The following is a 14,732-nucleotide window of genomic DNA, read 5'->3' on the forward strand; positions in this document are numbered from 1 at the left end:
AGCCCCCTTCGGAAGGGGTCCCTCCCATAGTGAACACAGTCACGTCTGCCATTTCAAGCCCCTTTCGGAAGGGGTCCCTCCCACAGTGAACCCAGTCACATCTGCCATTTCAAGCCCCCTTCGGAAGGGGTCCCTCCTACAGTGAACCCAGTCACGTCTGCCATTTCAAGCCCCTTTCGGAAGGGGTCCCTCCCACAGTGAACCCTGTCACGTCTGCCATTTCAAGCCCCTTTCGGAAGGGGTCCCTCCCACAGTGAACCCAGTCACGTCTGCCATTTTAAGCCCCTTTCGGAAGGGGTCCTTCCTACAGTGAACCCAGTCACGTCTGCCATTTCAAGCCCCCTTCGGAAGGGGTCCCTCCCATAGTGAACACAGTCACGTCTGCCATTTCAAGCCCCTTTCGGAAGGGGTCCCTCCCACAGTGAACCCAGTCACGTCTGCCATTTCAAGCCCCTTTCGGAAGGGGTCCTTCCTACAGTGAACCCAGTCACGTCTGCCATTTCAAGCCCCCTTCGGAAGGGGTCCCTCCCATAGTGAACACAGTCACGTCTGCCATTTCAAGCCCCTTTCGGAAGGGGTCCCTCCCACAGTGAACCCAGTCACGTCTGCCATTTCAAGCCCCTTTCGGAAGGGGTCCTTCCTACAGTGAACCCAGTCACGTCTGCCATTTCAAGCCCCCTTCGGAAGGGGTCCCTCCCATAGTGAACACAGTCACGTCTGCCATTTCAAGCCCCTTTCGGAAGGGGTCCTTCCCACAGTGAACCCAGTCACGTCTGCCATTTCAAGCCCCCTTCGGAAGGGGTCCTTCCCACAGTGAACCCAGTCACGTCTGCCATTTCAAGCCCCCTTCGGCAGAGGTCCCTCCCAGCTCTCTTGGAACCGTCCAGAAACGACGACGGAGTGGCACCAGCAGAGCGATATTTTCGGCAGCGCAGGTTCCGATCCCGAAGCGGTGTTCATGCGAATGCCCATATTTGCTATCAGCGGTGATGGGTACTGTGTCCGAATTGAGAATGACCAGGCAGCGTCCGCTCCGAAGGAAATGCCGGCGGTGTTGCAGATGCTTCATGAGCTTCAGTAATGTCGCCAGGTCTCCTGCAAGAAAAGAAATTCTTTCTGCGGTGGATTGGTTAGCGCACGCACCTTTTTATATTACTAGATCACTTACGGGCTTGTAGCGGCGCACTGCAGGAGGGGAGCCAGGCGCTCCGGGGTGACCACGGATGGTTCAAGTGCACCGCTGCAGGAAGAGAAACAGCAGGTTTCGGTTGACCAGGAACGCTGCAGCGAAGAGACGATCCCGGCTCCTTCTCTAGGCTCCAATCAGAAAGGCTCCGCAACTGTGCTGGTAGGCATCCACAGCTGAGCACAGCGTTGCGCAAGTTAGGAGCCGGATGAGATGATGTCGCGATGCCTGAGAACGGAGGACAGAATAGCATGACGTGGATCGCTGTCTAGCCACGTCTAGCGCAGAACGTATTCCAGAGTACGCGCATCGCGTGAGGCGCGAGAGTACAGCTGGCCACAGACCTATTCGTTGTTCTCTTCTTCCCGGTTAGTGATAGTGTGTCCAGAAGCTGACCCTGCGCTCGGTATGCACGTCAGTTTCATTCCTGGTGCTTTTTGTTTTTTTTTTAGAGCCTTTTGCTCCTCCGGTGACTGACTTGTATTTATAGTGTAGGAGGCATTGCCAAAAAATACATAACTAAATACATTACTCGTTGCACTAAAAAAAAAAAAGGAAAAAGAAAATGTGTTACTGCCCTAAATCTGCTACCTAGAAAAAAAAAAAAAAAAAGCTAGCGTGTTACCTTTGCAGCTACCAAAAAATTACAGACTAATCCATGGCTATAAATTTTAATCAGCGCGTCTTCGCTGGACGAACTGATGATAACAATTTTATAAAGCTAATATTTCACATAAGACTTCCAGCGCAAACTACAATTTTACTCGAAATTTTGATTTAACTAGAATATTTCGCACAAATATGCAGGAGCTTAGAAACATCATACATATGTGCCGTAAATTAAGTTGCCTGTAGAGGTACTACATGTGGTGCCTCTATAGCTAACTGCACGGCACATGGTGAAGCCATTTTCTTAATGTGAAATTAAACATAAAATCACACTTTATCATTAATACTAACTTCACAAAGAACAACATCGCTTTTGATGTTTGCTCCAGCTATGTTGTGTACGGGTTTCCTGGGCCTTTGTCAAGCTGTTTGTAGAGCTTTTTGCCCAGCGACCATCCACTTGTCGGAAAATAAAATTTGATTTGATTCAATTTATAATTCTTACTGATTCGAATAACACTATATATTCCTGCATCCGTATGTACACCCAGATGTTTCTTTCAGCATTCTCATCTGTATTTACTTTTGGAGACATCACTTCAGCTCCCAGCCTATAGATGCATTCCTTGAGGTTACTATATGCCCGAAATGCGCGCGAGCGGAAGGGCGACAGAGCTTTTCACCCTTTTCGCATCGGCGTACCTGCAAGAGCGCTTTGGTGCCGAATTTCTGCTGCTTTTTGACTTCGCATTCTTAATGTATGTTGCTGCGCGAGTTGGTTATTCAAGAACGCTAGCAGACAACGGACCAGGAGGAGGAGGACACACACATGCGCTCGCTAACAACTTTATTTTGGAAGACAGCCGATCCGCGCCTTATATACAGACAAACACGAAAAGCGCGCGTGAGCACGGTTATCAGAGCTCAAACCGCAGCAAGCATCCAAGGAACGGCCGGCATCTGATATTGATCGCAATTAACGCTGTGACACGGAGTGTTAGGGCTTTGGTTAGGGGCGGGTCAGATGCAAAAAAAAAAAAAAAAACAACAACTGGGGTGCACATGAAGCCCAGATAAAACGATATTGAAGAGAGCCAACAAACAATGTGGCTAAAAGCGAAAATGAACGCACGAGGGCAATAACAAAAACAACAAATTAGCGCGGGCATAAGCTCGATCCGTCTATAAAGGCAAGGCTGTAAAAGTCAACGAAGGTAAATGCGCTAAAATAGGAAAAAGTATGGAAAACATGAACAACTAAAAGACTCTGAATGAAAACACTGAAATCTTATTAGCAGACAAAACCGAAAAAGGCAAGTAAGAAACACTGACAAAAAAGGTCATATGCCTAGCAAACTGAAAAACAGAACGGGATAAAGAAACAAACCACAGACGCGCGAAACTTAATGGTTAATAAAACGGTGGGGCAAAGACAGAATAACTCGACTAAAAAACTATGACAGGCGAATGCGGAACAAACCAACACAGGCAAAGACTAAATAGAATGCACAAAACAGATCTAGGCGGAAAGGAACAAAAATTCATTTTCTAACAACACAAGTGAAGGTGTGCTGACGCACTCATGCTTTTGCTTGTTGATAGCGGCGGATTCTATGATTTCACGGGGAAGTGTTGATTGTTGTTCTTAGCCAAAATTTGTTTCCTTGAACATCGGGGAGAGGCGCCGGCAGGGACTGCAGTCTCGACAGTCAGTAGTCAAATAGCCAGACTTTTTTCCTTCGGCATAAGTTTGATGCTCTAATATACTTTTATTTAGGCTGTGGCTAAATGTACGTCGGACGGACTCGATCAATGGTCTTAAAGGTACGTCCGACGGACCCGGTGCGTTTTTCTTCGGGATACATCGGACGGATCCGGGAAATATTTTTCAGAGGTACGGCGGACGGACCCGATCGGTGGGGTTCGTCCCACGGACCCAACGCATTTTTCTCTGATATGGGCCTTGGGATCCGTCGGTCCGTCGGGAAAGCCGGATGGATCCGAGATCCCCAGATGTGGTTGAGATGTGGTTGTAGCAACAACTTGGTAGCCGTATGTAGCCAAGTCGAAGTTGGTGTGAGGTGTGCGAGGCAAGGTATATCTACCTTGTCCGAGGTGCAAGAAGTATGTAGGGGTGTGAAACTCCCTGTACCTCCCAGCGGCCACGAATTACAGACGCTAGCGCCAAACTCCCCGTTATAGGATTATAGCGGGAGGGGGCGCGTAAAAAATTGACTTGACGGGGGAGGTCGTATAGCGGACTGGTCCAAAAAGCGGTGCACTGAAGGGGATGTCGGTAGGTTGCTTCAAGCAGCGCGGGTCGCGCGCTCGCGTGCGCGCGCGTCCGGGAAAACGCTCTGCCCGTGGATTTTCTACCGCATCATCGTTCTGCCGCGGCGCGACCAGCTCGCAGCAGGAACAGTGTGATGGAAAGAAAAACCACAAGCATAGCGCTCTCGAGCAAGCGTACCCGACCGCAGCAAGAAATAGCACATAGAACAGCAGATATTGTTTCTCTTTTTTATTAACTGCACGTGAAACAGAAAATGAAAAGATGCGACAAGGTATTCCTCACACACACGCACTTTACATAGCTAACAGTTTACAGTAGTGTTATGTGTTCTGCGCTAACATTGTAATCTTGCATGCTTGCTTTATCACTACAAAAGAACCCAGTTTGCAGGCACTGCTTCTGTCAGCATGTGTACAGTTGATATGAAATTAAATAAATGATGCACATATTCATTCTACGCATTCCACACCATCAAAGCAATGTAGAAACATGAGCAAATACCTGCGTTCTAGTTACCTAGTGGTTGGTATTTGATGCAAGTAATCACGTCACTGTGCTATACATAACCAAAATGCATGATTAAAAATTTACACTACCCTTCCTGGAAGAACCGTCTTCTTCGAAACGCACGGTATTACAGCGCGGTACTAAGCGCGTTGCACAACTAGAGGCGCGATGTAGAATGCTTCTCCTGGCTAAACCGTGGAATCCTCGCAGTTAAAATTTTGCACAGGAAGGGCATATTGTCGCTAGTATTTTTTAATACCAAATTTGTTTGGGGTACTTGCCTGATTCGATCAAAAGAAATCAAATGTTCCCATCTTATGCGGCGGCGACGACGCCAGACGAGCCGCTGCCCCAGCGATAGTATTGGTGGCGCGCCACCTCATGCTGCTACAACTTTGTAGCAGGAAAGAGGGGGCGAACGTTTCTGGCAGAAGGTTTGAGTTGTTGTAAGCAGCAGGAGGTGGCGCCACCAGTACCATCGCTGGGTCAGCGGCTCGTCTAGCGTCGTCGCCGCCGCTTAAGATGAGAACATCTGACTTCTTTTGATCGAATCAGGCAAGTACCCCAAACAAATTTGGTATTAAAAAATACTAGCAACAAAATACCATTTCAAAATTTGAGCTGCGAGGATTCCGCGGTTTAGCTCGGAGAAGCATTCTACATCGCGCCTCTAATTGTGCAATACGCTATACATACTGCATGCGTGAAATGTGAAATTACAAAAAATAGTACAGTGGCAAGATTAGTGCCTAGAATAGGTGATAGACTACGTGTTGATATGATTATAGGTTTACGTGAGTTGGACCGCGGCAGGGTGGCAAGCACGACCAGAGCGCAAGCTCATGTAATCGTGGTGTTGACGGCCAGCCCGCGGCCCGCACGGCCGCTCATTTGGTCCTCGTTATCATGTGGATTAACGTCTACGACGGTCGTTATGTAGTTATGTAGTTTTGATTTTTCAAAGTTTCCTCACTTCCATCTGTGATGAGATGCGTCATGTAACGCATCACTTTCTGCTCGCATTGAAGTTTGGTGCTGCAGGTTCTACATATACAAGCGGCGCTGAAAACATGGGTACCGCCGGCGTGTCTCTAGCCCAAGCATCACGACATTCGTGTTTGTTGTACAACTGGAGGTGTGGTTTGTGCTTACCGTGACATGCTGTGATGTATGTAGGGATTACGTCCTACGAGAGTGCTGTGATGAGTGCGCCGATGTCCGGACGGACATCAGTGTGTCCGTTTATGATCGGCGATGTTGTACGTGCATGTCAGTGTTTATTAGGTGCAGTGGTAATTTATTTACATGCTCTGTGCAACAATCAGACGAAAATAAGTCATCGACAATTTGTTAGACTGCACTGCAGAGCTCAAAACTGAAAATGGGAATGCACATGATGCAGTTTTCGCATGTTGGAGTGGACTGAAAAATAAGTGCCCAGCCCACACCGCCGAGATGCGCATTACTACAGGTGAAATGGTTCAGGTTTCTGCAAAATAGCTGCCTGGCACAGCACCTTCCTAAATGTTCAGGCTTTGTACTATTGTTGAAGGCCACTTTATCATTAATAAAGGAACGAATATGCTTTATGTGTTAATGACTATAGTGCTTTTTCAACATATAATGTTCATTTTTTTTTTCGTTTTACTTAGTTTTTCATGCTAGACAAACACAAATGGTACTTTAAAACTTGTCAGTCCAAAGCTGAAGATGAATATCTGCCATGCATGTGACAGCTTTAATGCTAGAAAGGTTGATGTGTATAGCGTGTTCGTGCGCGCTGCAACATCTTAGCGGCAAGTTCGGCTACTTGTCCCAAGGTCGTGATGTTTAATGCCAGTGATGGCACTCGCACTTTGGTGCAGGTGAAATGCAAATGCTTCTTTTACCTGCAAGATGTCAACGCAAAGTACAAAGCCCGGGCAGTCAAATTAGTTTGGAGCTCTCCTCTACAGTATTCTTCATAGCTACATATGTCACTTTAGGATGTGAAACCTTACATGCCACAGGTAGGATGCGTTGTTTTTTAGATTTTGTATACCCCTCATCTATGTTTGTTTTGCAACATTTGGCTAATTTTAGTTCTCAAACAGTTGTTAAAGATGAAACTGAAGCAGCTCTTGGCATGGTTTCCTGCTTGGATTAATTTGCTAATTGCAGTTCTTTGAAATTTGCATCAATGCTGGACAGTTCAAATAGCAGGCAGTTGAATTACAGAAATGGTGTGGATCATGCATTTCAGTCCTGAGAAATGGAAAGTAATGGTCCCCTCCTTGCATGCATAGGTGCCTTTAGACAAATACATACTCGGGTGTGTGATGACGCATATCAAGGGTCGACAGAAGGCCATGTGGAGCCAGTGTGATATTCTTCATGAAGGCTAAAGTAAAATTGTACAACAGCTGCTACCATGCAGAAAAACATTGGTCATTTAGTGTATGATTAACTGACCATAAATATCATCTTACTCAGAGTATGATGCGATACATAATAGGCTGTGGCTAAAGGTACGTCGGACGGACCCGATCAATGGTCTTAAATATAGTGAACTAGAATACTTTCTAGTGGCGTGAACGGAAGGAAAATGGGCGCCTCTTGCGCGCCGGACGCCACTGACCGCCGCTGGTGGCGCTGCAGTTACGTTTACTAGGACCGCGTGCGCGTCCGCAAAGGGAAGTCAAGGCTTGGCGCGCCGTGCAGTCTGCACATTCTTGCGATTTTGCCCTCGAACTTTCAGTTCTGCCTTCCATCACAGCAACTAAGACATTCTCAGCTCTTCAAAAGCACCATGCGATGTTCGAAATGGCCAGGAAAAAGACCAACACGCACTGTTTTGCTCCGAGATGCCGAAGCGCGGCTATCCGGATGCTCCAGTCACCTTTGTTTGCTGCTCCGAGGGACAACAAACATCGCACAAAGTGGAAACGAAGCTTGTGAAGGCAGGAGAAGCCTCTCACAGAAACATCGGCAGTGTGTGAGCATCATTTCAAGCCGCATCTCATCCTGCTGCGTGACTACGCATATATATGATCAACGGCAGAAGTGAGGATATACCGCGTGAAAAGCCATCACTGGCACCTGATGCGGTGCCTATACACTCTTGCCAGGCTGTCCGGCATATATTACCGTCAAACCCGTGAAGCCAAGGCTGGATGTGGGCAATATTGATGTTGCAGAGAGTTGTGCCCAGTGCAGATTCTTGCTATTAAGCCTGTGGCACCAAACGATAGCCGACATTTTATACCGCGTGTCCAAGCTAACTCCAGCCAAGGGTTAAAAATAAACCATTTAAGATAGGCCAGAGAAACCACTTGCTGACAGCCACCTGGCGCACCAGGTCTGAACAAAAGGAAGACTTCGGGGGAAGAAAGCTTCGACTGTTTGCGTGATCTCGAATACTACCACTGGCTCAATAAAGCAGACAGCTCAGATTAAATTAAATTCAATTCCGCGTAGTCATGGTATATCCTTGGATCTCTAGTTGGCACATTTATTTAATCATTTATTCATCCTTCATATCATACCCTACTGATGCCCTAAGACAATAAATATCGACGAAAAAAAAACGGTGTAGGCAATTTTTCATTTTGCAATTCTAATTTACTAAGTATTGCGTTCAAATAAATGTGAGTTGCAAAGTTGGAGAGGACCTTCTGAAACCCCCATTTCATTTATTCCCGATAAAGAAAACCTGACGTGCATTATAGTTTTTCCCACCTCTATAGAAAGCCCGCGAAATAAAAAAATATCACGTGACTGACGCATTCATGCGCTACGATATTGTGCTCCCAACCGTGCATGGTTTGAGTGACAGAAATAAGCTGCGACCGTGACTCAACAGCTCAGTCTCAGCGCTATACAGGCTGATAATTTTTGTATTTCGCGGGCTTTCTTTAGAGCTTAGAAAAACGATGAGGCTTTCTTTATTGGAAATAAGTGGAATGGAGGTATTAGAAGGCGCTCTCAAATTCTTCAAACCCAGTTATTGTCTAAAGACAATAGTTAGTCAATTAAAAAAATAGTTACTAATTACTTAACTTCAAAATAAAACACATGCCTGGGGTGAGCCAGTTGGCTGGCAACTGTATACAATTGTGGTCTCTCTATCCTACCTCAAATCCTACCTCAAACTAACTGTGAGAAAGGCTTTAATCTTTTTCTGAAAAGAAAAAGATGTCACATGTATTAAACTTGGCTAATTTTACTAATTTTAAGGACAACAGAGGCATTTTGTACCCTTCAAGTGATACCAGTTTGTGGCTGACCTTGAGAATGTGTTTACAACCTGCTTCAGTCTAAATTCAAGCACACAGCTTGTACTCAGTATATGCTACTGGCCGCGCAAACCTGCTAACTTGGGTGCTCTGACCACTGTCAAATTGGTGCAGCTGAAATCACTGCTTAAGTACCCGCATGCACTTTTTCACAAAATGCATTAACCAGCGCAATGTCAAGCTTCAAAGCACCTGAAGATGAGCAGATGGATGCTCTTAAGACTGTCTGTGTAGTCAATAATTTCACAAAACAACTCATTGTTAGGATCGACTGTTTGTGTAGTCAATAATTTCACAAAACAACTCATTGTTGATGGCTTTTGTCCCATGCACTCAAATAAAATAAAACAGCAGTGGAGAAGCCTTGTGAAGTACCTAAACAAAACTGCTCTGCCCTCCTCGTGTATGTATTTTTGGCATATATGTTATGCATATGAGATGATGAAAGGATTTTAATTAGCACCTGGCTTACAGCGATGATTTATAACAGATATTGTTGCTGTGAACAGAGAATAATGGTGACGCCACAGAATATCGCTGGACGATTCGTTTCAAAGCGTAGGATTTCTTTTTTTTTTTTCATGACCACTTTGTCAAAAAAAAAAAAAAAATGTAACAGCCTGAAGCTGCTCCTCACTTTACCAGTTGACAAATTTCCTAACGCTAAGCAGATATCAAGCTAAAATGAGCATTCCTGGTTACCGGTGGATACCGAATAGCGCAGTGTAATATAATCATTATTACTGGCTAAAGAAGAGTTACTGCGGCGTGGTTGGAGAGATACGAGAACCCGTACGTGCGCACGATGCCTGGCCACTCTGCTACCAGTCTGCTGCTGACAGTTGAGTTGGCTGTGTAATAAAGCGGGCTCTGCAGGGCTCAGAAAAATACCCGTCCCGTACAAATAAATGTGCCGTAACGATTTACAGTGCGCGATAACTCGTCCCGCATGAGCTGTAGCAGACGCCAGCGAAATAAGAGCGCTTTCACCCTAGTGCAACCGCGAAAACCCGAATAATGTCGAATGAAACGCCTTCTATCATGGGTGGAGGTCCACATATGTCGGCATAGGGAAAAAATCACTACTTCTACTGAATAGGCGCACAAAAGCATCGGTACTATGTCGCACTATTGCAAAAAAGCATTGAAAAGTCGACTAGTAGATGTTGCAGTGGCGCCATCTGGCGGCATCAATGAAAATCGGCGTGCCCGAGTGTCGTTCGCACCACTAGAAAGTATTCTAGTTCACTATAGTCTTAAAGGTACGTCCGACGGATCCGGTGCGTTTTTCTTCGGGATACGACGGACGGATCCGGGAAATATTTTTCAGAGGTACGGCGGACGGACCCGATCGGTAGGGTTCTTCCGACGGACCCAACGCATTTTTCTCCGATATGGGCCTTGGGATCCGTCGGGAAAGCCGGACGGAGGAGGACAAAACATTTATTAGACGCAAGGGTATTCGGGGCCCCCTGGCCCCCTGGGTCCCCGCACGGCCCCACCGCACTCAAACGTTCATATTCAAACTGTCCATGACGTCGGCAGCCCGGCGAACTGCGATCTTTTGCTTCGCCGGGTCCTTGGAGCGTAGTGTGGTCTCCCAGTCTTCCCAAGTCAGGAGTGGCACCGGTCCGCCAGGAGGAGGAGATGCCGGGCAGGTTAGTAGGATATGGGTCAGTGTCGCTTTAGGGGCTTGACAGAGGGGGCAGATTGGCGGGATTGATTGGTAGTGAGATAATAGAGAGGGAGTGGGTAGGGTCCTCGTTTGCAGTCGTCGCCAGAGATGCTGTTCCCTGGTGGTAAGGGAGGAGTGTGGTGGTGGGTATATTTGCCGTTCGGCGCGGAAGTGTGCGGTGAGCTCAGCGAAGGCATGCATGCGCTCCTTCGAGAAATCCCCCCCGAGTTCCGCCTGTGCCCGGTTTCTAGACCCTCGGGCTAAGGAGTCGGCGGCCTCGTTGCCGGGATTTCCCGAGTGCGCAGGTACCCAGATGAGCTCAGCGCGTCGGGGGAGGTGGGGAGTTGGTGTGGCTAGCAGACATTTGGCAGAGAGGTGTACTCTGCCTCTAGCGTAATTTAAGATTGCGGTTTTGGAGTCGCTGATTATGTAGTTGGCACTGGTGTCTGTCATAGCCATGGCGATGGCGGTTTCTTCAGCCTCTTCTGCTGTGGTGCCTGGTGGCAGTTGGAAACTGAGGGGGTCGGTATTTGGTTGGTAAACTACGGCCGTAGCTCCCTGGTCGTCTACAGCTGCATCCACCCAGACCGCATCCGGGGCGTCCCCGTAACACTTGTGTAGTGATTTCGCCCGTGCAGTCCTGCGGCCTCGATCCCGTAAAGGGTGCATGTTTCGAGTTAGCGGTTTGACGTATAGAGATTCCCTGATGGGGGATGGAAGCGTGCTTAGTTTTGGGTCGTTGGCAGGGATCCGGATGTTAAGCTTGTGCAATATTTGTCTACCAGTAGGTGTGGCAGCAAGGCGTATGTATTGGGCTTGAATGTGTGCTTCACTTAATTCACGTATTGTATTGTGCAGCCCCAGGGCAAGCAGTTTGTCGTTCCTTGTGTTCCCTGGTAGATTCAGAGCCATTCTTGTCGCTTGCCGAATCATGGCGTCTAGCTGCTGAGTTTCGCCTGCGCTAAGCCTGAGATAAGGGGTCGCGTAGAGGGTACGACTAACTGTGTAGGCGTGGATTATGCGGAGAGTATCAGCTTCTCGGAGTCCGTGCGCCTTTCCCGTGACTCGTCTTATTAGTTGCGCGGTTGCGGCGAGAGTTTTTCTCAGCCTTTTTAGTGTTTCTTTGTTCTTCCCGTCGTTCTGCAGATACAGACCAAGTATACGCAACGTGTTTACACGAGGAACGCGTCTACCCCGGATGTTTATCTCAATGTTCGTGTGGTAGATCCCACCTTTCGGCGGCAGGATGAGGAGCTCCGATTTCTCTGGTGAACATTCGAGACCGATGCCATGTATGATAGTAGCTATGGTGTCCGCTGCGATTTGTAGGGTATTTTCGATTTGTCCGTCGGACCCATGTGTTGTCCAGAGAGTAATGTCGTCAGCATAGAGCGTATGCTGAAGGTGGGGGATAGCTTGTAATCTATGAGCAAGAGGTATAAGCGTTATATTAAATAGGAAGGGAGATAGGACTGAGCCTTGTGGTGTTCCTACGCTGGCCAGCGTGTAGGGCTGCGTGTGGATGTTGTCGATATGCAGCGTTGCTGTTCGGTTTTGTAAGAAGGCCTTTACGTATCCGTGTACCTTGGTACCTACGTTGAGGTCCGTCAGTGCTTGTAGAATGGCCGTGTGTTTGACGTTATCGAAAGCTTTTTTGAGGTCAATGGCTAGAATTGCTTTCGTGTGGGCTGGCGCGCTCGGGTCGAGTACGTCAGTGGTTATCTGTAGTAAGGCATCCTGAGTGGAGAGCCGAGGTCGAAAGCCTAGCATAGTGTGTGGGTACTGCGAGGTTTCGTCCATGTATGCGGTAAGACGTGCTAACACGACGTGTTCAAAGAGTTTCCCGATGCAAGATGTGAGCGATATGGGGCGCATGTTCGTAGGGGTGATTGGCTTGTTCGGTTTGGGTATAAGGATTATCTTCCCATGCGTCCATGCGTTTGGGAGTGTACCAGTTTCCCAGTGATGGTTGAACAGGTCTGTGAGTGTATGAAGGGATCTGTCGTCGAGATTGCGAAGTATGGCGTTGGTGACTCGGTCTTCCCCTGGTGTGGTATTTCGAAGTTTCTGGAGAGCTGTTTGTACTTCGGCAAACGTGATCTTCGCGTCTAGCTGAGTATTAGTTGAGCCCGCATACGGTGGTAGCCGTTGCGGCTGTCCAGGGGTGCTGTATATATGTTTGAGTTGCGCTAACAGTGACTGCGTGTCATCTTTGTGCTGGTGAGTTAGGCGTGCGATAGTGTTACGTTGGATTATCTTGCTTTGGGTGGGATCTAGAAGGTGTTTGAGCAGTTGCCATGCGCGGGCGGTGGTAAGGTTTCCTTGCAACCCTTCACATATTTGCGTCCAGTTTTGGTGGTACAGCTGGTTGCCATGTTCCTCAATCTGTGCGGTAAGATCTCGTACTTTCCGCTGAAGTTTCTTATTGTGCTTCTGACTGGTGAGACGTTTGGTTAAGCTGGCGTGGGCTTCTATTAAATGAGCCATCTTCGTGTCGAGCATTGGGACGTCTTGCTGTGTTGTGTAATGTTGTGTGTGGGAGTCCTTATCGTTGAGGAGGCGTTGGACCCGGTCCTCTAGTGTTTCCCTTGGCTCTGCGGATTGATTCTGACGGTGCTGTCTAAATTTCTCCCAATTTGTAATGCGATCATTATATGTAGGCTTTCGTCCTTTGGGCCCTGTGACGTTGAGCGCTATGATGTAGTGATCACTGCCCAGGGTGTTTGGTGTTCGTTCCCATTTCAGGTATCCGAGATGTTTCCCTAGCGTTAGGTCTGGACTGTTGTCCATCTGGCCGACCTCGCCCTGTCGCGTGGGTAGGTCGAAATCGTTGAAGGTAGTCAGCTGTGACTGCTTTATCTGGTTGTAGAGTGTTTGTCCTCTACCATTGGTGTGGTTGTAGCCCCAGTCTGTGTGGGCGCAATTAAAGTCTCCTCCGATCAATAAAGGTGTATTTTTCGCGTCTTGTGTGATGATTTGTATGAGGTTAGCGCAGACCGTCGCCGGGCTGCTGGGGGGATTATATATGTTGGTTACTATGAGAGAGTCCTTAGTGATATCCTCGGGGAGGACCTCGACGGTGACCTGTGCCTATGTGTGTAGTCTCGGATAGTGTGCCGGAGCACGCGTTAACGTAGGTGGTGACGGCTGGTTTCTGCGTATTTTGGGCGTGATATGCGATATAGCCTGGTATATTTAGGGCTACTTGTGTGTCCTGTAGAAGGATCAGGTCTGGGGGGTATGGGTGTGTTGTTAACAGCTGTGTAAAGGGGTCACGCTTTCGCCGTAGGCTGCGACAGTTCCAGTGCCAAATGCATAGCGACTTTTCGGTTGGCGCTGGATGGTATGAATTAGCTGCCATGCTGCTGCTCACCCACACCTGTGGGCGACGTCGGCGCGAGCATGGTTGCGGGGCTGTGTGGAAGGATCATGTGGGGGTGGTGGTGGGGGTGTGGGAGTGCAGCCAGTCTGGCATCGACTGTTTGCATGATGCGCACGATTGCCGTCTCGATCATGTTTTCAACCTTTGGAGTCAGTTGTTCGCAGATGGAGTTGAATTTGGCTTCTAATTGTTGGGCTAATGACTGGAATCGCTCCTCCATTTGCTGTTTAAATTGGTCTAGTTTTGCCTGCAGTTTTGCTTCGAGTCGGGCTTCCAGCGCTTCAAGTGCGGTTAGAGGTGGTTCCTGTTCTATCCGCTTCTTTTTTGGCGGGGGGGGTGTTAGTGGGGGAGGATTCTGGTGCTGCCGAGGCAGAATCTGAGTGGGCTGTCAAAGTGGGGGCCGAGTGGGGGGATGTGATGGGCGGGGGTGGGATTGGGTTGTGAAGCTGGAGTTGAAGGTGTCTTACCTCCTCCCGTAGGCGAGCCAGCTCCTGTTCTTGGGGTTCCTGGGTGCGGGCGACCCTGTCTGCCCATGTGAGGTCTGTTCGTAGTCCTTCTGGTTTGCGCCGGGGCGTGTCTGTTCGTTTCTGCGAAGAGCTTCTCCCTCTTGTGCTACTTTGTCTGCGCGATCTCTCGGTTGACAGATCCTTGGCTTTGGCCCTGCTTGGGCGCTGCTTTGCCTGGCATCTCCCAGTCCCGGTAAGGTGGGCTCCTCCACACAGGATGCATGTTGGCGTACACATGCCTCTCTCCTCCGGATGGTCGTCGCCGCATCTTGGACATCGGGTTTGTCTTGGATTTGGGCA

The 14,732-nt window shown here is 48.3% G+C and overlaps 1 long non-coding RNA gene across 1 annotated transcript; it reads right to left on the reverse strand.

Annotated features, from left to right (window-relative positions):
• Positions 1-264: 264 nt before the first annotated feature.
• On the reverse strand, positions 265-1,617 carry LOC146205490 (uncharacterized). Its single transcript, XR_014703198.1, has 3 exons — positions 1,531-1,617; positions 1,169-1,414; positions 265-1,095 (listed from the first exon to the last, which is right to left on the reverse strand). It is a non-coding gene; the product is annotated as an uncharacterized LOC146205490 (long non-coding RNA).
• Between the last annotated feature and the right edge of the window lie 13,115 nt (positions 1,618-14,732).

Source organism: Amblyomma maculatum, chromosome 1 (assembly GCF_055883805.1).
Source record: "Amblyomma maculatum isolate TAMU_Amacu chromosome 1, ASM5588380v1, whole genome shotgun sequence".
Classification (NCBI taxonomy): domain Eukaryota; kingdom Metazoa; phylum Arthropoda; class Arachnida; order Ixodida; family Ixodidae; genus Amblyomma; species Amblyomma maculatum.